We start from the raw sequence: 25,443 nt of genomic DNA, 5'->3' as shown, positions 1-25,443 counted from the left end.
GGCAGAAAGAGAGAGAGAGAGAGAGGAAGGGAGGAGGAGGTAGGCTCCCCGCCTAGGAGAGAACCCAATGCGGGGCTTGATCCAAAGACCCTGAGATCATGACCTGAGCCGAAGGCAGAGGCTTTAACGCACTGAGTCAACCAGGCACCCCATGGGCAGAGTAGCTTTTGTAACACTTAATTAATTGGGATTCTTGGGATTCTTGGAGATTAGACATGTGCGTTTGTCTATTGGTACCCACACAAATAGTAAGTACATGGCAAATTTTGCCCTCCTTCTCCCTTTCTATACACACAACAGACAGCAAAAGCCCACCACCACATAATTTCCTAGTAGGCTTTTTCTCAAAAACATTCGTACCCCAACTCTCCAGGCAGATCCTGCCAATCACTCAGAGTTGGCACACAGATCCATGCAGTATTCTTGCCTTTGCTAGGCTCGAAATCTCATATGAATAATTAATCTATCAAGGATTGCCTCCTATTTTCCTAATATCAAAGCTGGAGCCTGTGTAATAGGTACCTACTTTGTTCCAGCCACCCTGCTTGGCTATTTATATACATTACCTGCTGTAATTCCCACGACAATGTATTTGCGCTTATAATTAGTTTATTTTCCACATATGAGAAAACAGACACACAGGGGTTCAGTCACTAGTCTAAGGCCATGCTAGTAAGCCTAGATTATAAACCACAGCTACAGTTTCTGTAATGCAAGAGGAATTGATCCTAGAGAGCTCCTGTACTATGTAGTGCCTGTAGACGACATTACTATCTCGTACACTTTTTTTTTTTTTTTTTTTGCTAAGGGGGCAGATCTTATGTTAAGTGTTCTTCTCACACATACACAAATAATAATAAAAAAGAAGAACAAATAAAGAGGGCAGAAGAAACTTTTGAAGGTGAAGACTATATTATGGCGTAGACTGTGGCAGTGGTTTCAAGGACATACTTACCTCCAAACGCATCAAGGTGCGTACATCAGATACGGCTACTTGTGTATCAAGCATAGTTGAGTATCAGTAAAGTGAATTAAAAAATAAAAATAAATAAATAAATAAATAAAATAAAATAAACCACAGCTGTTTCACTTCCAGGTCTAGTCTTTTCCCACTGCCTGCAAGAAATGTTTTGTTTTGTTGTTCGCTTTATCCGGTCATACTCAAAGAACTCGGACAGAGACTTCTGCCGCTGCTGCCTCCTCTCTCTTCCCTGGCTGATCCTCTGCCCCCACGCTCCAGGAAAGAGACAAGTATATCTGCTCAATGTCAGGGAGGGGAGGAGGGTGGTGGTGGAGCTGGTCACAAAGAACGCAGATGAAAGTCCACTGAACACAAATTCTCAGATCCATAACTCTTTATGAAATTGGTGTTTTCCTCGCCTTTTCCCAATCATGTTTTCTGCCCCTTTCCTTCTTATCACCCTAATTGTCTAAATGACGATGTCTAAGTGTCTGAAATGACAGCTGCTTTTCACTCCACGTACATTCTCTTCCTCTGCCACACACACACAGACCGATTTGTTATTTCTGGGTTGTGCTTGAGTTCTGGATCCTTGCTGGTGGTTGAATTTTTTTTTTTTTCCTATCTTGGAAAAAGGAACTGCAAGGCATTGCCTTTCAAAGACCAAAAAAAAAAAAAAAGAAAAAAAAGAAAAGTGGTGCTAGGGAGGGGGAAACCACACAAATCGGAAAGAGCCTGTGGACTTTGTAAATAGATCAGTTTCTAAAAGCTTTCTTTAATCCAATCAAATTTGGACTCTATTTAATTCAATCCAATCCAAATTAATCCAGACCAGCCTGAACGGTACATCTGCCTGTGAAGGAACTTAGCTAAAACTTTCCATCAGAAACACACCATTTTGAAGCTTAACCTGGACATATCCTTAGATTTAGTCCCTGGGAGCAGAAAAGTATCATGACAAGTGGCAAATGTGTCAGTTTCTAGTGGCTGTTTCGTCTTTCTTCTCCGCGCCTGATCTCCTCTGCAGAGCCTGGGCTTTGAACAGACTTCAATTCTGAATCCTCTTGGTCATTTCTTCCATTTTTTTCAAATCTGAGATTATATGAATGTCTACAGCTCTGCCAGTTTAAATCTTGGCCAAAATAACCTCTGGAGAATTAACTGTGAAATGAGGAACCGGAGCTCATAGCACAGATATGGGAAACTTTGTCCCATCCCTCACTTTCCCCACTGGAAGAGCTGATTGGTCATCTGGGAGAGTTCAGCTTCCTTTTAAAGTCAGTCCTGAAGCCAAATCACTTATGGGGGCACCTGAGTGGCTTAGTCGTGATGCAGGGGTTCTGGGGTTGAGCCTCAAGTGGGACTCCCTGCTCAGTGGGGACCCTGCTTCTCCCTCAGCCTCTGCCCCTTCTCCTGCTTGTGCGCTCTCTCTCTCTCTCAAATAAATAAATAAATAAATAAATACAATCTTTTTTTTCAAAGATTTTATTTATATATTTGAGAGAGAGAGAGAGAGATCACAAGTAGGCAGAGAGGCCGGCACAGAGAGAGATATGGAAACAGTTTCCCTGCTGAGCAGAGAGCCAGATGCAGGGCTCGATCCCAGGATCCTGAGATCATGACCTGAGCCAAAGGCAGAAGTTTAACCTAGGTGCCCCTAAATAAATAAAATATTTTTAAAAATAGTCACTTATGAAGTTATGCTTTGCTGCAGAAAATCAGGAAAACTCATTCTCTTCTCTTCAATTAATCCAGATGACTAAAAACCACTGAAATCGCCTAACTTGCTTTTTAAAGAAGTATCTTTCATGCCCTGGAGTTCAAGCTGCTTCAATGTGAAAGTAACATATTACCTTTTATCCTAAATAATGCTGAGTTCTATGCTATTTACCCTCAGGAGTCAATAATTTTTGAATGAATTAATAACTCTGAACATGTATGGGACTAACTCTGAACATGTCCAGAAGGTTAACTCACTTTTAACCAGAGCATAATGCTGAAACAATGAAGATTCTATGCCAGTCCTAGTTTGTCCCTCCTGGAACCCAGGCCACTCACTGTCTTATCCACTCATGCTTTGGGCACAGAGGAGAAGTGCAGGGGTATGTGGAACGGGCAGCGTAAGAACAATTGTCACTCCCAGGAAAGAAGGAGTCCTCAAGACATTTCTGATGGATAGTGTGTCTCCTGCATTATCTGAACATCTATGAAGATAGCAGGAGCAAAATGCAAGAGTTTTGTTTTTTTTTTTCCACTTATTCCTCTGGATACGTTCAAAGCCATTGTAGAAATTTTCATCCTACCTTTCTTCAGGAAGCACATACTGGAAGGACATTCTATACAGAGTATTATGCTAGAGGTTTGGGGATGGCATTGGAATTAAAATAATTTTACATTTTTGCCTAAGGGAGAGAATGTAAGCAGGTGCCAAATAATTATTCCTTACTTTTCATTATGTTTTACTGCTGAGTATAAACTTATACATACATTAATTATTGTATTTATCTTCATAACTCTTGAGGTGAAGGGACAGGCATTATTACTCAATTTTAGAGATGAAGACAATATAGATGGCAATTTATAGGAATTACCTGTGGCAAATTGAATCATTGGCTGAATTCCTCACCCTCCCTACATCAATTCACTTTGCCAAGTGACTTTAAGTTTCTCCCACAAAAGGAGTGGAGAATATTTGCCACCCCTTGACTCTGACTTTGCCTTTATCCCATGCATTGCTGACAGAACAAGAGGGAAGAAGTGGCCAGCCCAAGGGGTCTTGTATGTTTACATTTACACACTGTATGTTACATTTACACATGACCCTCTACCAACAACATGAGAAGAACATACCCAGGAGAGCATGTGGGTCCCAGGAGAAGGATGAGAGGAATGTGGAACAGAGTCACCCTGGGTATGCTGGAGGTAGATTAGTTAGCCAACAGACTCACAGGGAATAATAAATGATTGGTGTTTTAAGCCACTGAGTTTTGGCTGGGTTTAGTAGTAACAGCACACACATTGCCAAAACTACACAGCTAGTTAGGAGAAGAGTCAGAGATCAGTCATTAGTTTTGACTCCAAAACCACTGACATTCCATTATTCCAGATGCCTCCTGAACGTATCATCTCAGTTTTGAGGCTAAGAAGCTCTCTAGTAACCCATACCTTACAAGCTAGTCTGACATACCTGTCCTTCATTAATCCCCTAACATACTTCTTGCTGTCCTTCCATCTACTCTTCTATATGCATTCTCTTTCTCCCTTTACTCAGTCCTAGTGGTCACTACCCCCTTCTCTGCTCTGCTTATTTGACAGCCCACCCATTCATGAGCTCTCCCATAGTCACCTGTTCTCTGCTCACTTAGTATTTGGCATTTGGCATTTATCTATGCACTTGGCATTTATCTGTGGTCTCAACCCCGCACAATTACACCTCTAATCCCTGCTCCTGATGACTACTTGCCTTGCTTCCAGAGCTCACTATTAGTTCTGCACAGGACCCAAGACCTGTGCTTCCCTGGCGTACCTATAATACATAGATGAGTGAAAAAATAAATAATAAGTAAACTCCTAGTGTATAAACCAGAAGGAGGCTAAATTAGTGCAGCGTCTTTTTTACTGCTTGCATAATGGCTTCACATCTCCAGACTGCTAAAAAGCAAATACAAGGCTTCTGCGGCATTACCTTGATCTCTTAGCATCTGAAATACTACTGGAAAAGAGGAAAAAAGTAAGCCTTACCCAGAGAGACAAATGCTTCTACTCTCCACCAGGTGTCTCCTCAGGTTTAGCCATTTTCAGCAGCGTTTCTGTAAAAGATGAGGATGTGGCCTGGTCTAACAAGCAAGCCCAGAGCAAAGGAAGGCCACCTACTGCAAAGGACTGCAGGGCTGATTACACAGCAGAACAAAGCAGGCAGAGATACAACTTCAAAAAGTTGCTTCCCTGTGTGTGTGTGATGCAGGCACAACAGTTATTTCAAAGAACAGACCTTCTGAAAACATAGCTCATGGATCATTACTTATAAAAGATTAGCAGCTCTTCTTCTATAAAATGCAATTTCCACCTCAGGGAAAAACTTAATTTCCGTGCATATCACACTCATTACCGTTGGTACATAGGTGGCTTATTAGCAGATTTTGGTATTCTTAAGGATCTTTCTGTTGGAACTTTTGCATTTGAAAGAAAACCAAATCAGCAATAAGAACTCAGCCTTTGCTCTGATGTTCTGCCCAGCTTTCTACTGGCTGCACTCAGAGTTTTAGGCCTATATGAGCCTTGCCACAAATCATCAACCCAGAGAACTATCGTAGCCACATGTAGGTACCTTGTGGGTCCAACAAACTGAAGAGTGTGCCAAGATGTTTCCAGGGCTAGATCATTAGAGGTAGGTAGTCAGCAAAATAGGAGGTGAATCTGCTAGCTTGTATACAAAAAGACCCAGGCTCTCAGCCGTAAAATTTCTATAAGAACTAGACCTTCCTGACAAGAAGATTTTCCTTGGTATACAACAGGTATGGCTTGTCACTATTTCTTCCCAGGATTTTCCCTGGGTATTTATTTTAACACTGATCCCTTAGGGGTGTGTGTGTGTGTGTGTGTGTGTGTGTGCGCACGCTGTAAGGGTTGAACCTGCCCACGAGTATGAGCTTGATGTATGGAAGAAATCAAGTACTGCTTTGTTCAATACCTTTTATGGCTATTGTTACCTGATCAAGGGGAAGAAGAAAGCATTGTTCACCCACTGATTAGCTAATTCCTGTTCTCACAGAAACCCATGGGATCAAATCAGTTCGCATTCATGTTCTGTCTGTGACCTAACATCGGATAGATCAGATCAGAATGAGGACCAAGATGTAGTATGGTGGGTGCACGGTATCATGGACTGAATTTTGCTTCCCACAAAAAGCATATGCTAAAGCCATAAGCCCAGTATTTCAGAATGTCACCTTATTTAGACATTAGGGATTTTTACAGAGGCAATGAAGTTAAAATAAAGTCAGTAGTGTGGGCCTAACCCACTATCACAGGTGTCCTCATAAATAGAAGAAATAAGGACATGGACGCAGACACAGGGAGAATACCACATGAAGACAGACAATATGGCAATGCACTGACAAACCAAGCAATTCCACAGACTGCCAGTAAAGCACCCGAAGCTAGGAGTGAGACAGGAAACAGATTCTCCCTGCAGCTTCCGTGAACAGCCAATCCTTATCCCAGACTTCTGACTTCTGGAACTGGGAAGGAATACATTTCTGTCGTGTAAGCCATCCAGTTTGTGGTATTTTGTTCTAATAATCCTATGAAACAAATACAGGTAGAAGAAAAGAGATTCTGTGCGTCTGACCTGATTGATAGAAGTGGCTTAACTTTTTTATTTTTATTTAACTGAGAATTTTTATTTAACTTGTGGTGGGGTGGGGTACAAGGAGGTCAGTCAGGAAAGGCATTCCTGATTAAGAGCTGCACTGTCCTTTTAATATGGATTAATTAAGTAGGTGTTTAGATGCCACCAAAATCAGGATGATATCCATTCTCTCGCAGAGTATGTCTAGTACAGTTTTCAGTAACTTACCACTTATGTATTGGGTCGGCATCCTGTGAGACATTCAGTTCTGAACATAAATGTTGATATTTTCTAATTTTATTAGCTAATAGTCAAATCCATCATCATCCTTGGCATAGCCTGTGATTTAGCAGTTGGTCACTAGGTGGTCTCAGCCCCATTGAGTCATTAAATCCTAAGGAAATGTTTTGGTTAGGCGTGTCATTGTTATTTTATGCAAAAAATTCCCCAAAAGCTCATGGTGAAATAATAACCTCTAGTGTCAATTTTTGTCCTGCCTTTTGTCTTGCACAATGTTTAGATATGAGTACAATATTAAGAAGCTGTGGAGAATTATAATCAAATAGACATCATTGCAAAGTTCTAGTTCACTCATGACATTTCCCTCAGCTCTGAAGCAGGCCTGGCATGTGATCCTGGGTTATAATAAGGACCTGAATACCAGCATTCTCATCTTTTATTACTGATTTTTAGCTCTACTGCCAAGATCTATCTTGAATGCACCACATTTTTATTCCAATAAAATACAGAGGGAAATATGGGTACAGACACACAGTGACGGTACAGGCTCTTCGTGGATCTGGCCTTAAAACTACATAATCTGGCCAAAGAGGTTTAAATGTTGAAGGGCATGTGAGTAAACAACTCAAAACGTGGAAGAACATCCAGAAAGAAGTACTTATTATCAATTAACCGGCTCTCCTTCCTAGGTGGGAATCCTTTGCAATGCACACAGTACCACTTGGGTCTTCATTCTTAATGAAATTAATTTAATTCAACATCTGTTATGTACCTGCCATGCACAGAATGCTGCACTGGGGTTTATGTAATATTACTCATATTTTCTTTATTTTCTTTTCTTGCTTTCAAGAGAAAGAGTATGGCCAGATTGCCTCCCCAGTTAGACTTCTTTCTGGTTTAAAACAAACAAACAAACAAACAAACAAAACCTTGAAAAGTAATAGAGGAAACCAAATTTCCCTTTGATGGGTGCATTGGTGAATGTCTTTTTCCTGGAACCTGGGGCCCAGGAATTTGGACCTGATAACTACTGTTAAGGTATGAGAATTTTAGGCTCCAGAGCCAAGTGACTGACACCCTTGATTATGATACTCTCTGCAGAAGAGTTTTGTCTGACGACCACAAGAAGGCACACAGCTAGAAACAGCTGTGATCAAAATAGAAGGTGGGCCTCCTGGGAGAGACTCCCTGGTGACAGGGAGAGGATTTTGGTCACCTTTATTTCCCAGCAACTGAGTGACGCATGGCCCCAAATGAAACATCAGACTTTCCTGAATGAGTAACAGTGGAAATTGTCAGAAACAAAAGAAAAGCCCATGGCTGGAATTTTTAACATTGGGCTGCATACTCACATCTGGATATTGAGATTTTCCATCCTTAGAATCTATTGTCTGTGCTACTCTTTTTCACTCAATGACAGAGAAATTGTTAAATCAACAAGCCTCAAATCCTGAATTGTTTTAAACTTGGTCCTCCTGGTTTGCCCCAGGCTGGCATAGAGAAGCATGGCCGGTGGTATTACATTTGAGGGTGCTATACTGTTACCGTGGACAGTAGGGGAACCTTTCTGAAAAAGTCCTGCAGAGACTGGCAGTTCCCCATTCTTCCACCGCTACCCATATATCTGCCTCAGAGGTGTAAAAGGGTTCTCACATTACTGTGGTCCAGCTCAGGTGGGATGGGGTGCCAACAACTCATGGGCCAAGCCCGAAGGACTATAATGTTTTGAATAGAAAGAAGGCATTTCTGGCGTAGACTGTGCACAGAGGGAAATAATTCAGACTTTAGCTTTCAGCACTGCCTGGATCTGTGTAATAGCCATTAGAAATGGCAGTAGCTGTAGATTATAGAAATAGTTGATGTAGTGTGAATTTCAAGCAACTACAGAGAGAATTCCCTAAAAATGGTCAAGAAGCCTCAGTACAAGGAAACCGTTCTTTCAGGGCAGGCAAGTATAAGGCGCAGAGCAGGATGGACAGAAAGGTCAAGACAAGAACTATTAAAGCAAAGTAGGGTCCAAATAGTCCCAGAACATAAATAACACCCACTTCTCTCTCTTAGGGAGGCAGGATTTGATACTAACATGGGCACCACAGGCATACCATTTGCAGTTGTAAATCTGAAGGTATTCTTCAGTTTATAGTTAACCTAACAGTTCACTCCACAGTATGGACCCATTTTCAAGCAATCCTTGCGTGCTTGTTATGATACCCCCAAATAAAAGATCCTCCCTGATTAGTGTACATTGTTTCTTTCTTCTTGGTGGCCTCCAACTGACAACTGCAGCCAGGGCTCCAGTTTCTAGGTGCCTAAACAGGTCAAACAAACAAACAAGACAAACAAAACACACACACAAACGCACACCACTTGGAAAATACTGGTTTGCACTGGTGTGCTTCTCGCTGTATTGCCTCACAAATTCTAACGCTGGCTGTGCCTTAATTGCCACTTGGATGGCTAGCAATGCAAAACGCTGAGAAAAACATCATCTGCTATGAAAACAAATTCTAGTTTCGAGGCTCTAGGTAACAGAACTAGCCACATAGTTAGTGGTAAAAGCAAGTTATTTTCTTTTAAGTTGTGACAAATACTAAATGTATACTTTTTAGTCCTCATTCCCTTGGGAAAACCACGGCTGCGGGCTTCCTGCTGACAAAGCTTATCACTAATTCATTTGCCTCCTTTAACAATAAAAAACATTTTCCATAAACGAAAGTGAATTTGCTACATTATAACTCAGTCACAAACGAGGAGCATTTTCCTTCTGCCTCCATTGGAAAACATTTACATTTCTCTCCATTCTTTGCTGGGTAAGAATCTGTGTGTTTTCATAGTCCCATTTTTAACCCGGAGAAAGTGGTTCCACTCTTGAAATCCAGGGGCGTCTAAATGCTTCATTTAATTAAAGTTTCCCTTGTCTTTGTAAAGTTGGCCTAAGTCTCACACGTCTGGGAAGGCACGGACACTGAAGTTAAGTTTGTCCAAGTAAATAAATCAAATAGAATCAGGAGCCAGTTGGTAATCAAAACTCACCTCTAGGCTTCCTGGGAAGTCTTCCTTCCTTGTATGTATGTATGTATGTATGTATGTATGTATGTATTTATTTATTTATTTCTCATTTGTGAGTACTCATAACCTAGAGTGGATGCATCTGGGCTGAGGATATATTAGAAAGTAATATGCTTTGTTTGTAATAGCTAGGACAAGAATGGGGCAACAGTTTTTAAAACATGTTGCATTCATAACAATTATTTAATTTATTTTTTAAAAATATTTTATTTATTTATTTGAGAGAGTTGGAGGAGCAGTGAGGGACAATGGGAGAACCAGACTCTCCACCGAGCAGGGAGCCTGATGCGAGACTTGACCCTTGGACTTAAGCCAAAGGCAGGTGTTTGGCTGAGCTGCCCTAACAATTATTTAATTTAGAGGACTAAGATCAGTTGTTATGTAACTGACTATCAGTTGATTGTTGAAAGATTTTTTTGAGGCTATGGGTAACTAAATCTAGTTGTTATACTACATTGTCGGAATTACACAAGTATCAGATGTGTAATTAGGATGGAAAATTGAAGGTCTTTGTGCTGTAGTGATTTATAATGGTGATGTGACCCTAATACCAGAGAAAGCTCCATGCAAAAGAGCGAGAACAAAACCCACCACACAGTAAAATGTTTTGTGGCTCAGTAACAAAAGAATGGTGTCTATGCAGTCGAGTTGATTTCAAGTGTCATAGAGCACTCTGCAAGATGTTGAGGCTCAGCCCCTCTGATATTCACATCCCCAGAAATAACTGTGATAGGTGAAAACAGTAGTCTCCAAACTTTGCTGCACACTAGAATCCCCTAGGCAGATTTTACTGCTGATAGCCAGTTCATACCTCATCTTAAGTCAGAATGTTCGAGGGTGGAAGTCAGACTTCAGTGCTTTTTATAAAGATTTCCAAGAGATTCCACTGTGTGGGGAAGTTTGAGAATCACTAAGTTATAGAAAGTAAAGGTTAAAAGATCAAAATGTCTCCAAATGTTCAAGCCAATAGTAGTCACATTTTGATGGGATGAACGTTAAGGACAGGCTCTCCATTCCTTATCTTTGGGGATGAATGTGTTTTACTATTCAGAATGTTTCATATATTAGAAGTTATATAGTAATATACGCACATCATGTAGCTCCTTGATCAGGCCATGGGGATAGAGAACCCTGTAGCCACAAAACTAATATGTCTGTAAGAAATCATTCACACTGAGGAAATTGAAAGTAGAGATAAAATCACATCGGCAGATGTGAGGTTTTGCCACCAAATGAATCTACCCATCCTTTAAACCTATTTTTTATTTTCAGAGCTTCTGGGATTTCATAATTGTTGATAAGGGTATGTGGATCAATACTGATTCAAACTTTCAGCAAACCAAATCAAGACCTAAAGCAACAGACTCCACTCATAATAATCAACAGCCGGGGTGTCAGTGAGGTTGACAGTGATGACAGAGAGGAGACCACCCTGTCATCTCGGCCTAAGTCTGGTCCCTTTATCTCTAAGAACAATTCTTATACACGAACTAATAACTTTCCTAAAAGCTGAATTCCTTGTTGTATGTGTTTCTCTATCCAACCATCCATCCCTCCATCCATCCATCCATGCATGCATACATACATACATACATACATACATACATCATATCTGAATGGGAATTTGAAATGCCAACCCATTGGAACCTATACCTTAAAGAATCAACCAGACACATTCTTAGAGCAATAAATATCCATAGATTCCTTGGTGTGCACATCTCAAGGCTGCCAAACACAAACTTCACAACAATTGGCACTGCCCTGTAATTTAGTATCTGTAAACCACAGCTGTGGTTCAACAGCTTATGGAGCCCAGCAGCCAATCTCATCACACTCAGAAGAGAGCATGCTGAGTTATTTATTGGAAACAGTCTATTGGCTTTCTGTCCTGGGGTGGAGTTGCTCACTGATATTAATCAGATGAAGAGGAAACTCATGGATTTTTACTGGGGCAAGACAAGTATGGTCAATGAGAACAGGACCAACAAAAAGATGAAAGCTTTTAGTCTAAAGGTACCTACAGAAAATAGAGCTTCAGGAGAGAGAGTAGAAAGTCGAAGCTGGTTATACAGCTCTGATGCTATTTAGCCAGTGGAGGACACCACATAGGTAGGCTCTAGAGGAATCTGGTAGGATAATTAGAGGAGCTCTAAGAACTACATAAAGCTAGAAGAATCATCATTGTGGACTAAGTTCTTAAGACTTCCTTCAGGGACTCATTGAGAAATAATTAGCTTCACCTGATGCCCTGGGTGTTTCCCTAGCCCCCTGTCCCTTCTCCCTGCTCCTAGGGGCACCAAGCCCAAAAATCAAGGGGTAAAGCGGACTTCTCTTGCTAGCATTGTTTTAATTGTAGCCAAGTACAGGATTTGTCATACTAAGAGAACCACCAAGGGTAAGAACCACCAAATTCATTTGTAAAACCACAGTTGGGTCTTCAGAAATGCTCAAATGACCTTCGACTCCTTGCTAGTCACCTGCCTCTGATTTCCAATAGCATTCAGTACTATGTCAAATACAAAAGAATTTTCAGTATAAAAGAATAACTTTTGGACTCTCTCCCCCACCTCTCTCTCTGGAAACGAACCCAGCTGACTGAATGAAAGGAGCCTATGATGCATGAATCCCCTCAGTTTCCTCCCTAAACCCTACAAACTGACAAGCACCCACTCCCACTTTCCCATTTCCTTGCTCCTCTCTCCAAGACTGTCCTGCTTCTTATCCAACTGAGGCACCTCTCACCTATCTCTTCTGCATCCCCCTCCCAGATAAAGCTTCCCTTTGTAAACCCGTTGGCACCTTTCCCACTCAAAAGCCCAGCAAAAAGGGGACATGACCTTAAGTTGGCCATGGCCTTACTTTCCTTGCTTTTAGAGCGTAGCTCCTGAAAGGGGGTGAATGGGAGGTAAGAAAAAAGAAGCACTTACCTTGCCCCCACCCACCCACCCCCCAGCTTGTTCATTGAGATTGTTCTTTCCAGGGTCAGCTATCCTAGCAACTAACTTCAGTGGGCATCTTTCAGTCCTGTCATGTCTCACCTCTTCACGGCATCTTTCATTCTTTCTGAGCTGGAATTGGCTTTTTGTGACACCCACTCCTTCTGAGTTTTTCTCCTGCATCGGGGTAAGCCCTTCGTTCTCTGTTTTCTTAATGAGCCCTTCTCTCACCTGCCAGTTAAACGATAGTGATCCCCTGGTTCTGTGAGTGATGTCAACTGCAATCTTAACATCGCCCAAACCGATCCTCTTCTCTCCTGCACCACTGACATTAACTTAATTTAAAACTTCATCATTTCTCTTTTGGGTTTCAGCAACAGCCTCCTAACTGCCTCCCCCACCGTTCTCCCGGTTTTGCTTCACCTCCTATCAATCTGATGGCAAAGAAATGGCACGTCATCTGAATTTCTCCATACTGTGCCCCTGACAACCACAGTCATTTTTAACAATGGAGAAAAGTATTTCTTTTTTGGAAGCTGAATCTGCCCCTGCTTATACTTCCATTAAATCCACAATATACATCACTTTCCTAGATAGTGAGTCGTGAAATCAGATGGATTTTTTTTTTTTTTAACTGAAGTTGTAGACAGGAGCCATGCCTTTTGACGTTGTGCCTGGAATCACAACCAGCCCTGAGTATGTAAGTATGGCCCTTTCCCAGCTGAGCCTGAACATGGGATGCCTCAGCATCCTTCTCAACACAGTATCAATTAATGGGGGTTGAATGCTGGTTGAAATCTCTTGGTCATTCTTGCCTCAAATACTCCCCACTCTGCTTGGGTATGGTCTTTCTAAAACAAACAAAAATGTGGAATGCTGTCACCACCCTGCTGTGTTGAATTGTCCTCCTTTGCCTACAGGATACAGTCTACGGTTTTATTCCGACACAGAAGTTCTCACAGGGTTTGGTCCTGCCTATCTTATCAATCTGCCCTCAAACACTCTCAGTCTTTCAGGAACTACTTACTATTGCCAAGAGCTTCAGAGTTCCTTTGTTTAAAACTTGGACCTGGTGACTATGGTTAATAATACCATATTGTGTAGTGGAAAGTTGCTAAGATAGATCTGAAATGTTCTCACCAAGACAACAACACCAAGGTGGTAATTATGTGAGGTGAGAGATGTGAAAATTAACCTTGTTGTGGGAGTTATTTTGCAATATATTGCGTATCAAATCACTCCCTCGTATACTTTAAACTTACACCATGTTGTATGTCCATTATATCTCAGTAAAGCTGTGGGAGGGGCAAAAGAGCGTTCACCTATAAGGGTAGATGAAGTCAACAAAGAAATGAGCTTTTAAATACTGGACAGAAGGACTCAGAAAAAGAAAACCCTGGCAGAAACCTCATTAAAGAGAGGAGGGTGGCCAGAGAAAGAATAGGAAAGGAAAAGAGAATTATTAGAAAACTTAGTAGAGAAAAATGTCCCAGAAATCAACGTGAGACCAAAAGAAAAAACTACATGTGTGTGTTTGTTCTGTGTCTTCTTGCCATAAAAGTGCAGGGGAGCAGCAGTGAGGAAAGGAGGAAGTAGATCCAAGGCCAGGAAGGGGATCAGTAATTGCAAATATCACAGATGGAGGGAAGGAAATGAGGATCGGTAGAAGCTATTCAGTGTGGTGACGACACTGGCTTAACTTGAAATACATGTCTCAGCTGAACAGTGGGGAGAAAATCAGATTGCAAAACACTGTGGACTGAGTCAGTAGTGAGGAAGTGAAACAAAGTGAAGGAAACATGGTCTCCATAGCTTTGGGAGGCAGAAACTAGCATCTAGTACAGGTCTCGTGCATAATGTTCTTGAATAAATATGATTTATAAAATACCTAGCTCTGCAAAGCCTGCAAACCATAACCCGATCATTTCAATGAAGCTGAAAGCACAAGAGTGCCTTTGATTGACCTTTATTTAAGCTTGCCATGGGGACCAGGTGGACATCCTTTGCTCCAATGGATGGTCAGATTTCATACGAAGCAATCAGACTTCAGAGTCAATGGTCTTTCACTTGAAAGCAATTTAATACATTTGAATGATCTAAGAACAGACCATATAACCTCTACTGGAGGATTATGTGAATGAGACAGTATTTAATCTAATTTTCCTCCCCATTTTCCTGGTTTTTCCCTTTGTGCTGCTCTATAAACAATATGGAGCTTATCTCGACCTTCAGCCCTCTAAAAGCTGATCTATGCTGTCTTCACAATTTCAATTATACCATGTCTTAATTTGTTCTTTCCTTTTTGTTCTCACTGTGCTACGTCATTCAGAACCTCTTTACTTTTCACCTCAATTGATTTAATAGCCTTTTTGAGGCCAACAGGGTCTTGATTTTTTTTAATTTCCACATAGATTCTTTTCTTACTAAAAAGCAAACAAAAGAATAAATTCACAAATTCTTTTAAGTTGTTCTCTATGACCTTCCCCCCAAAAACTTACCCTGATTTTTAAGACATGTTAATCTAGTGCTTATTCTAAATTTTATCTCCAATTACTTCTCTATATACCCTACCTCCACCAGACCATTCAGACCCATTCCTACTAGGGTCTTCTGCTGTCTGACATATTCACATAGTTTTCTCTCCTTTCCCTCCTTTTGCGGGTCTGTCCAAATTCTTTGTGTTTATATTATGGGTAAAGCAATCCATTCCATAGAGTCCTTCTCAGTCTTCCCTGGCTGGAACTTACTTTCTTCATCTGTGAATGTCCAGTCCTCCATGCCTTTTTGGTGAGATGTTCTGCTTGCGTTACAGTCATTTGAAGATGTCTCAATTCCCCCAGTAGATCTTTACCCAGTTCTTAGCCTTGTGCCATCTGCACTGTAATTACTCAATAAATATTGAAAGAATGGAAGAAGAGGTGAAAATAAAGATGCACAAGTAAACTGGAATTAAAAATCAATCTTTGGAGACTTGCAAAGCAGTTTTTTCTTTAAAACCTGTGAACTTCTAAATTGCCTAAATTAGATGAACAAAATAACATAGTGTGTCTTAAATTTTGCACTTCGTATTAGATCCATCTGGATAGCCAAATCTCCTCCTCATATTTCACTAAACTGATAGAGCCAGCAACTGTACCAGCTAACAAGGATAAAGGACTGGAAAGTCTGTTTGAGGCCAAGCTAATCTTTACTACACAGATTTATGGTTTAAATGTTTGTTTCTATATGGAGACCAGAGAATTAACAACCCTAGGTTAGCAGTGTCTCAACAGGCATTCCTAATGCAAATCTTTTAAAAGCAGGTTCTATAAATAGCTGCATTTATTCTTAAAATATTTTTCCATAAAAGACCTAAATATATCCCTCCACCAAGCCCTTAAAAAATATATTAGAACTAACACTGGGAGTAGAAAGCAGGATGGAGCCAGGCTGGATTATGACCAGGTCAATCAATTAGTTGGAACATGATGTTAATGAGGTTGGGGTGACATAGTCAATCCCCACATTGGCCGGTTAGTGGGACTCTGTTCAAGTTCCAAAGTCTAAACTTCAGTCCCTGATCAAATGAGAGAATGAAGCTGGATCAGCACAAATATGTCCTTATTCTTACAAAACAGAGGAAAATACTTCCCTTAGATAAAGAGGGTCAGGATGGCCATCCAGTTCTAAAAGATAAAACTCATCAAATTGAGAGCAGGTTGGAAGACCGAGGAGAGGAGAAGTTCTGGGGAGGAAAAAAGGACTTTGCTGCAGGTGGACAGGGGACAGGACAGAAGTTCGGAAGTTGAAGAATTGGGATGGGATGATTCAAAGTAGCTTAGTAGAAGTGGCGAAGTATTTTGAGAAAGATCCATTGAAGACTGAATAGTGTGGAAAACTAGAGGAGAATTTTGTAAATCCTGTTCTGGCCCCTTTCTCAATTTTATGTATCACTGCCTGCTTGTTATAGTGGCTTATTGTATTTCTGAGGGGGTTATAGGAATAGAAACATTATCAAAGGGCTTACTCTCAAGATAGTTCTGCTACTGGGCAACAGTTGAGTTCCAAACATCATTACTTGTAGAATGCATTGAAGCACATATTTCACTTTTTCTTTTTTTTTCCTCAAATTTACCAGGGATTTTCTCTCTAAGGCAAATGATGTAGGTGCTAGTTACAAGTAAACAATTAGAGATTGGAAGCTGGATGAGCAGTCAGAAATTGACACTGGAATTTGAAATTTCCCCAAGCAAGTAACCATGCTTGTCTATAAAACTGCTTTAAGTGGGAAAAAGAAAGGACATTGATTGAGGCAAAGAAATCCACTGTGATATGTTCATGTCTCTTTGGTGTGCAGCATGTATCAAAGTAACTAATGTTTCCAAATTACTTTACCCTGGGTGTGTATCCACTTCCTGTCTCTCCCTGCACTGAATTTGTTTATAATGACATATTGATTTCAAGTCTGGCTTCAAACGGAATGAAAGCTGCCCCTCCATCAGAGAAGGGGTATTTCTCCTGAGTCAGCTGCCTTGCACACATTCTCAATGTACCATCTGTCTCCTGGGTGATTGGTCTTTGGACCACGTGAAGAAATGAGGTTGAGGAAGAGGGGCTGGGGGACGGACAAAAAAGGAAATGGGGCCTTTCTCATTTCAGAGGTGAATTGAGTTCCAGGTTTGGGTTAGGAGTTGTCCATCAAAATCTTTCCAAATCCTTCCCAAAGTCAAACACATTAAATCTAACAACCTTGACGACTCAGGATATACATTTTAAACCACAGAGCTCAGCTCAAGCTTTCTGTCAGCATTGGCAGCCATGGCTGGAGTTATGATCCTGTCATGAGTTACACAGCTGCTCATGAGGGAGACATTGACCAAGCAAACAGAAGACCTCAGAGAGTTTCCATTCTAATTTCAGAAAACCTCCCTGGTTGCGAACAACTGGGAGTGTTAGGGTACGGAGCTGACCACCCCTCAATTAGACAGAGAACACTCTTGATAATGCAAGTCACACAGCGAGGTTTATTTCCAGCTGGCTGGGGTCCGAGTATCTGCCTGACGCAGCGGGTTTCTACAAGGACCCCCAGCACTCAAAGCCAAGGGTTTATATAGCATTTTTTAAAAACATCCAACTCACAGTAATTTTCCATCACTTCAGAGACAATACATACTTTTGGCTTGCGCCCCCCCTGGTGGTTTAGTAAGATAAGCTTTTTTCAGCATCTGGTCTCCATGGCACAACTGCCTAGCTGTCCCCGGTGGTTTAAGCTGATTAGCTGCTGCTGGGGTGTTGCAGGGTGGGGTACTTTCTTGGAACTAAAGCAGGGTGGGGGTCCCTGGAGCTAAAGTAAAGTAGGGGAAAGTTCAGTCCTTGGGCCTGAGATGGCTGCCCAAGCTAAGATGGCTGTACTTATGCTAACCCACTCTTTCATTGCCCCCTCTCAGTTGTTCATAATGAGGAATCTTGCTCATCTGTAGGGCAGTCGTGGGGGCCCTCAGGAGTGGGCAACTTTTCATATTGTTGTCTTAAGACCAGGAGTTGGACAGTATTAACACGGTCCTTTACAAAATTAATAAGTTTGTTTAGAATGCAGGGGCCAAAAGTTAAAATGAGTACAAGTAGAATAAATGGCCCAACTAAGGTAGAGACTAGGGTGGAGAGTCAGGGAGACTTATTAAACCAAGCTTCAAACCAGTTCTCTTGTGCCTCTCTTTCTCTTTTTCTTTTACCTTCTCTTACTTTGGCCATGGATTCCTTTACTACTCCTGAATGGTCAGCGTAAAAACAGCATTCTTCTCCTAGTGCAGCACATAGTCCCTCTTGTTGGAGGAACAACAAACTAAGCCCTCTTCTATTCTGGAGTACTACCTCGGACAGGGAGGTAAGAGATAAAGGAATTGTTAAAGTAGACTTACAGGATCCTGGTCGGACCTGTTGGGGTAGGGGGTTGGTCAGGCTAGGATTGTCCTTAGCAAAACCTCAAGGTGAGGGAAGTTAAGTACCCAGGGGAGAGCCACTCTGTCTGTTTCAAGGGCTTGTCAGTAGGTAAGGAATTTTAATGATTTTCTTCTGCCTCTGTTTCCCACATCAGCTAAACCTGAGGTGGGATGGCCTTAATTTTCTCAGCCTCCACATTTCCCCCTGAACAATTTTGACCCTTAAATCTTTAAGGTTGTTGAAGGTGAAAGGTCTCATCTTCTATAATTTCTTCCTGCTGAATAGGGGCATAAAGTTGTCCCTACCTACTCGGGTCAACACTGGTCAGTTGGGGAATGTGTAGCAGAGTTATGAAAGACAGAGGCAGTGGAGTCCAAGGGTTTAAATCAATCATTAAAGGAGAGAGGGACTGTTTAAAGTTCTAACCTGAGTAGGTCAGAACCCAAGAAATCAAGATGGCTGCACTTATGTCAGGGCAAGACTCGAGGTGGGTACAGCCTTGTTTTTCTTGGCCTCCACAGGAGGAGATGAAATACACTGCAAAATACGAGGGCAATGAATTCCGCAAAGTTACACAGACAATATTAGATATATGGAGGCCAAAATAAAATGCATACATAAAGCAAGACAAAATTATGGATGTTTCTAAAGCAAATACTTTCAGCTTATAACTTTCAGCTGCATACAGTAACTTCGATAGAAGAGTGTTTCCAATTAGAGGGATGACTAGGTCTGCTATAATGAACAGATAAAAAGAGTCTGCCTCGATAGCTTTCAGTTTTCATAGAAATACAATGGTAGGTCTTAAAAATGCATTTGGATCTGAAGTAAAGGAAGGAGCTAATAACCATGGGTTTATTACTAAATGTTAAGACCTGTGTTGGATAATTTACATATGTAATTTACATATGTTACTTCTTTTAATGGAACCCAATTTAACTTAATTTAATTAAATTTAAATTTAATTTAATTCTAGAGAGTATCTCCCTTTTACAGATGAGAAGACTGAGGTTTAGGAAGGTTAAGTAAAAGTGCTCAAATTTATACAACTAGTAAGCAAGAAAACTCAAATTGAAATTCAGTTTTGAGCTGCTGAGTCCCATGGAGCAGATTACATGTGCCAAAGAACACATTTGTTTTGTTAAATAACAAAAATTCAACAGAGCTAATTTAAAAGATCTAATTGGCTTTTTGAATCATTCATGAATCGAGCAGCATCCCAACCAAGAAGAAGGAGCTGTGCTGAGCTACAGAGAGCGAGAGGTTTCTAAAGGTGAAAAGGAAGCAGGGAAGGGAACTTATTGGGAAAGAATGCCTTGTTTCAGGCAAGGTCACCCTCCTAAGGGGTGTGGAAGGGCCTATGGGCAGATTACCTCACAATGCTGACCAGGTAATTCCAAATTGATGGGTTAAAGATTACATTCCTGGGGAGCTGAAAACTCCCGTCAGGTTGGGCATTCGGTCTTTATTTGAGGAGCTTAGGTTTAGCACAAGTGACTCCACAGAGGGCGTGCTGTCTCCTTTTAGCAGTTGTTTTGTTTTGTTTTGTTTTTGGTTTTTTTTTTTTTAGCAGTTTCTGTTATTAAAACACACCAAATGCATCTAAAAGATAGACGTGTTTATTAGCAGGTAAGTGAAATTTTATGGCTCATGGTCCATGTACAGATCATATACACAAATGTTTCCCAGAACTAAATTTGGGAAGTCTTAAGCTTATTCTATTCATGCCACCAATCCTTAAAAATCTTAAGAAATAGTTTTAGATTTCCTCTTTGGAATTTAGAGCCCGTATGAAACAATTTTTAGGACCTATTTATTGAGCTCCTTCTTTTTTTTTTTTTTTTTAAAGATTTTATTTATTTATTTGACAGAGAGAAATCACAAGTAGGCAGAGAGGCAGGCAGAGAGAGAGGAGGAAGCAGGCTCCCTGCTGAGCAGAAAGCCCAATGCAGGGCTTGAACCCAGGACCTGGGATCATGACCTGAGCCGAAGGCAGCGGCTTAACCCACTGAGCCACCCAGGCGCCCCTATTGAGCCCCTTCTAAGTCCCAATCACTAAGATAGGAGAAAATAAAAATCGGAGAAAATTCCATAATGCAAGTCCTGCTCTTTGGTAATTTAAAATCTGGTTGGGGGCACCTGGGCGGTTCAGTTGGTTAGGAGACCACCCACCTTCGGCTCAGGTCATGATCCCGAAGTCCCAGGATGGAGTCAGAGGTGGTGTCCACCATTGGGCTCCTCACTCAGCAGGGAGTCTGTTTCTCCCTCTGACCCTCTCCTTTCTCACGCTCTCTTTCGCTCACTCTCTCTCTCAAATAAATAAATAAAATCGTTAAAAAAAAATCTGGCTGCGGGAGTGGGATATTTACACAGGTACCTCAATACAGGGCAGTCTAGCAGCGCATAAGCCCGGTGAGTGGCAATTTTCTACACATTGCATGTGAGAGAATTGACGGCCACTCTGTAATTGAATTTGGCTGACTGAAGAATTTCAGCTTTAATTTATTCTAAATTTTTCCGTTGAAAACATATTCCAATAATGCGCAGAGTGAGTCTCTTACCTATACCTGGAAGAAAAGGTATCTATCTACAAGTGGAAGGAGTCAAGGAAAGCTGATCTTTTCTCTCAATCCAACAATGAACAGATATTTTGTGTGTGTGTATGTGTTAAAAAAGCAAAAAATAACCTCCATACAAACTGATGGCAATGAGGGTATTTTAGCAGGATTAATGGATCACCCTGTTTTACCTAGGAAAATCTGGCTAAAATAAGGAACCTCATTATGTCGTGGTAAATCTGACCAAAACTGGATTGAACTCCTACCTTACTTATCAAATTTGGATTTCATCTTTTGCAGAAAAGTTTCCTTTTTTTTTTTTTTAGAAATGAGCAAAATCATTTAGAGCTATCATAATTAATAAGTTTCAAAATATCCTCTTTAGAAGCTCTGATGACAGATTTCTTTTTAAGAAAGGAGTACAAAATGTGTGCCTACCCAATAATCCATTTGGGGTTTGTTTTGTTTTGTTTGTCCTTCAACAACGCATTTTGAATGAATGATCAAGCAACTTCAAGGTGGCCCTGGGAAAGAAACAACATGTCTGTGTCAGTATATCAGACATGGCATGATGTCCGGTCCTCACACTGTGCAACAGCAAAATCTTCCAATAGTTGCCAGCCAAACTAAGGAGAATTTATTTTTGCCATTAAGTAAAATCTTCTGTCAGGGTTTTCTTTACCATGTGATGAGCATAAGATTTGCTTTAGTTCAGAGACCTTGTAATTTGACCTTTGTATTACCTACAGTGCCCTTGGAGCAATTGTTGGCTCAATATTTCCCTTTGCTTTAGTTAATCCAGTTCCATAAATGTAAGTATGCTTGTGGCCAAGAAAATAGAGACATTTAGTAATTATCTGGTTGCTGGTTGATACAGAAATCCATTGTAAATAATTCAATAATTCAGGCATGGAAGTGGAGTTCTGGGCCTGAACAATTCAACTGGACTATCACAAGTTATGTACAACCATGAGATTTTCTTTTTTTTTTTTTTTTTCTTTTTGTTTTGTTTAGTGGTGTAAATCAGTGGCAAAATGAAAAGCGTTCCTAGGTAGAGTGTAGATAAAAAGAAGGACACAAAAAGCAATTTTGCTTCTGCATTTTCCTTCTCAAGGCTTTAAAAATTCTGATTATTAATCTGCCGTGGGAAGTTTTCTATCTGTGCTTCTTTCCAGTTATCTTACAAGTAGCTATTCCAGGAGACTTGCTCTTTCTAAATCTAACCTTTCAATAGATAAATAAATATTCTAGAGGCTGGGAAATCAACAAAACAAAACAAAAACCAAAAAACCCATAACCCCACTCCACGTGTGTTCCTCTATTAGACACCAGAGAACAAATATCGATAGCACATTACAGGACAAAAATGGTTCAGGCATTGCTCTCTATGTTGTCAAGCCACCCACGCACACAATGCCAAGGGCAAGGAGAAAAAGCAACATTTTATTGCTGATTTCCATGGTGCATTGTTGTAAAGATTTGCAGGTATAGCTCAAGAATGCCAAGTTCATTGCTGGACCCAGAGAGGAAGGAAAGGTAACCTGTGGTGGGGTGGAAGAAATCGTTGGAAGAATAATGTAGTATCAGTGTTTCTACCTCTCTGGCCTTTATCTCAGATAAGAACTAAACCAAATATGAATTAAATTCCTTCTCCATGTCTTTTCCTACCTTCTATACCTAACCCTCCTTCATCATTAAACTCCTAGCTGCATACTTCCTCCCTCTGCCTTCTCTCCTTTACCCAAATCCTTTGTCCTCACAGCCTTCTTTTTTTTTTTTTAAGATTTTATTTATTCATTTGACAGAGATCACAAGTAGGCAGAGAGGCAGGCAGAGAGAGAGAGAGGGAAGCAGGCTCCATGCTGAGCAGAGAGCCCAATGCGGGGCTCGATCCCAGGACCCTGGGATCATGACCTGAGCCAAAGGCAGAGGCTTTAACCCACTGACCCACCCAGGTGCCCCTCCTCACAGCCTTCTTATGGGTAGTGAGGCCACAGGTATGGACAGGAAACAGGCTAAGCTCTCACCTTTCCTTTCTCTGGGAAGTCTGTTGGCAGAAGAAGATGATGATACTCTCATAGGTCTAACTGGTGAGGAGGAGAAACAAGGAAAGATATACACTTTACTAAGCTCCAAAATAAAACTTATTTTGTATAGTCATGGATTTGCAGTAATTTGACAATTTTTACACTATTAAAATAATTATTTAATTAATTTGCTTATTTAAAGATTTTATTTATTTACTTATTTTAGAGAGAAAGAGGGTGACATGCAAGTGGGGGAGAAGGAGAGGGCCAGGGAGAGAGAATCTGGAGCAGACTCTATCCTGAGCATGTTGCCTGACACAGGGCTCAATCCCACAACCCTGAGATCATGACCTGAGCTGAAACCAAGAGTCAGATGCTTAACCAACTGAGCCACCCAAGTGCCCATACTATTACTATAATTATTTTACTAAAAAGTTTTAAAAGTCAGTCATGAAACCATAAGACTCTTAATCTTGCAGAACAAACTGAGGGTTGCTGGGGGTCGGGGGGTCGGGAGAGGGTGGTGAGGTTATGGACATTGAGGGGGGTGTGTGCTGTGGTGAGTGCTGTGAAGTGTGTAAACCTGGCAACTCACAGACCTGTACCCCTGGGGCTAAAAAACACATTATATGTTTAAAAAAGAATTTAAAAAATAAAAAAAAAAATAAAAGTCATGATCTGAAACTGATTGATTACCCCCTTTGATATGAATTCATTCACCCACACATACACACACATCCCAGAATAAGGCAAAGAATTGAGTCTCTTGATTCTTGTTAATAGATCTAAATATTGTTCAAGTAGCACTATGCTATTTAGATGAATCAAAAAGAGTAGGCCATTTTTCTGAGGGTAAGTACTTGTTGAAATTTTGGCTTATTGGATTATAGGATGTTCCCATTATCTTCTAGTGTCCACAGAGTTGTATAACCAAAGGATCATCCTGACCAACCACTCATCTCATATGTGAGTTTTCCTTTACAATATCTTCCAGCTTCTAAAGGGATTTGGAACTTACTGCCTTTCATTGCATCTTGGGTGGCTGCAAACACCATCTCCTTCCTTCTAGGGACATGAAATCTCTCACCTGTAAGTTCCATAGTTTGGTCCCATATTAGTCTTTGCCACCATGTAGTTTGATTCTCCCATAGGGAAAAATTTTGGTGAATGTTATAAATGGACAAAGTTACCACTTATTTATATAATTCAGAAGAAGGAGATATTAAAAAACAACCCATGTGCAGCTTTATTTGTGGTTTTTTGTGTGCTTTGATATTCTCAAGTAATTTTCTGTTACAGATATACAACAAGGCCACACACATGGGTATAGAATAGGGTTTCCCCAAAAGAAAGTGGATAGTCAGACTGTCAACACTCCTGAAATGAATCAGAGCTTGGAAAAAAGATTTATGACACAGAAGAGAAGGAGAACACTTTATTTTCTCTAGCCCTGACCCCATTGAGACTAGTCTGCTAGAAATACAGAGAAGCTTAAGTGTACTTCTAGGTAGTGGGGAGTTCTGCAACAAAGTACCTCTCTCGTTTGGTAAGGAGGTTGCCCTGTAGCTATCCAGAGAAGCCCTCTGTTACAGACTCAGAGGGATGGGCTTCTGAGTCCTAAGAACAGCCATCTCTCGTAGACAGTTGAAACCTTTTCCCACATTAGAATCTTCTTTAATCTTCAAATGTCCTTACTCTCTTGACAAATATACAATCTGGGCTTAGCTAGGCTGGAAGTTGGACTCCCAAGGCCAGTATATTAAAGGCAGAAACCTTTAAAGCAGTGGTTCTTAGCCAACACAAGCCATTCTTATCCCTCCAGGATGCAGGGAGGCATTTGGTAATGTGTGAAGACATTATTATTATCCAGCCAGGGGTGCTATTAGATCCAAGGGGTAAAGGCCAGTGATGATGTTAAACACGGTGATGTATAGGGAAGTCCCCTCAAAACAAAGAATTTCCTGGCTGCAAATGTCATTAGAGGGAAGGCTCTGAAACCCTGCTCCCAGGTTATGCCTGCTGCCTCTGACCTGTAGAAGGTACAGATCATGGCCCATGTGTGAAAGCCAGACTGGCCACCTGGAGCTAAGAAAAGTGAGTGGACAGAGGTGGCGACAAGGATCATATCAGAAGCATGTGTGTGACGCTCACTGTGGACACAGTGGGGGTCTCCTGCAGTGGAGGGGGGAAAACTGAAAGGGAGACTGGGGTATTTCTGTCACTCTGGTGGCCCTGAGAAGCATTAGGTTTCACCAGTTAGCCTCTCCAGACAGTGGATCCATTTTGATTACATGGACCCTTGATTGCTCTCAGGCAGGCAGTTTTGATTCATTTGTCATTGCCTTAAACCTTGATCTGCTGCAGCTTTTAAGGCAAAAAGTCA

General features: G+C 41.0%; 1 long non-coding RNA gene across 1 annotated transcript; it reads right to left on the bottom strand.

Moving 5' to 3' along the window:
• Window positions 1-270: 270 nt before the first annotated feature.
• LOC125094294 (uncharacterized) lies at window positions 271-18,791 on the bottom strand. Its single transcript, XR_007125443.1, has 3 exons — window positions 18,672-18,791; window positions 16,948-16,950; window positions 271-281 (listed from the first exon to the last, which is right to left on the bottom strand). It is a non-coding gene; the product is annotated as an uncharacterized LOC125094294 (long non-coding RNA).
• Window positions 18,792-25,443: the final 6,652 nt, after the last annotated feature.

The sequence above is a fragment of the Lutra lutra genome, chromosome 2 (genome assembly GCF_902655055.1).
Source record: "Lutra lutra chromosome 2, mLutLut1.2, whole genome shotgun sequence".
Taxonomy (NCBI): domain Eukaryota; kingdom Metazoa; phylum Chordata; class Mammalia; order Carnivora; family Mustelidae; genus Lutra; species Lutra lutra.
Note: the sequence above shows the minus strand (reverse complement) of the source record. Positions and strands in the feature narration are given on the sequence as shown.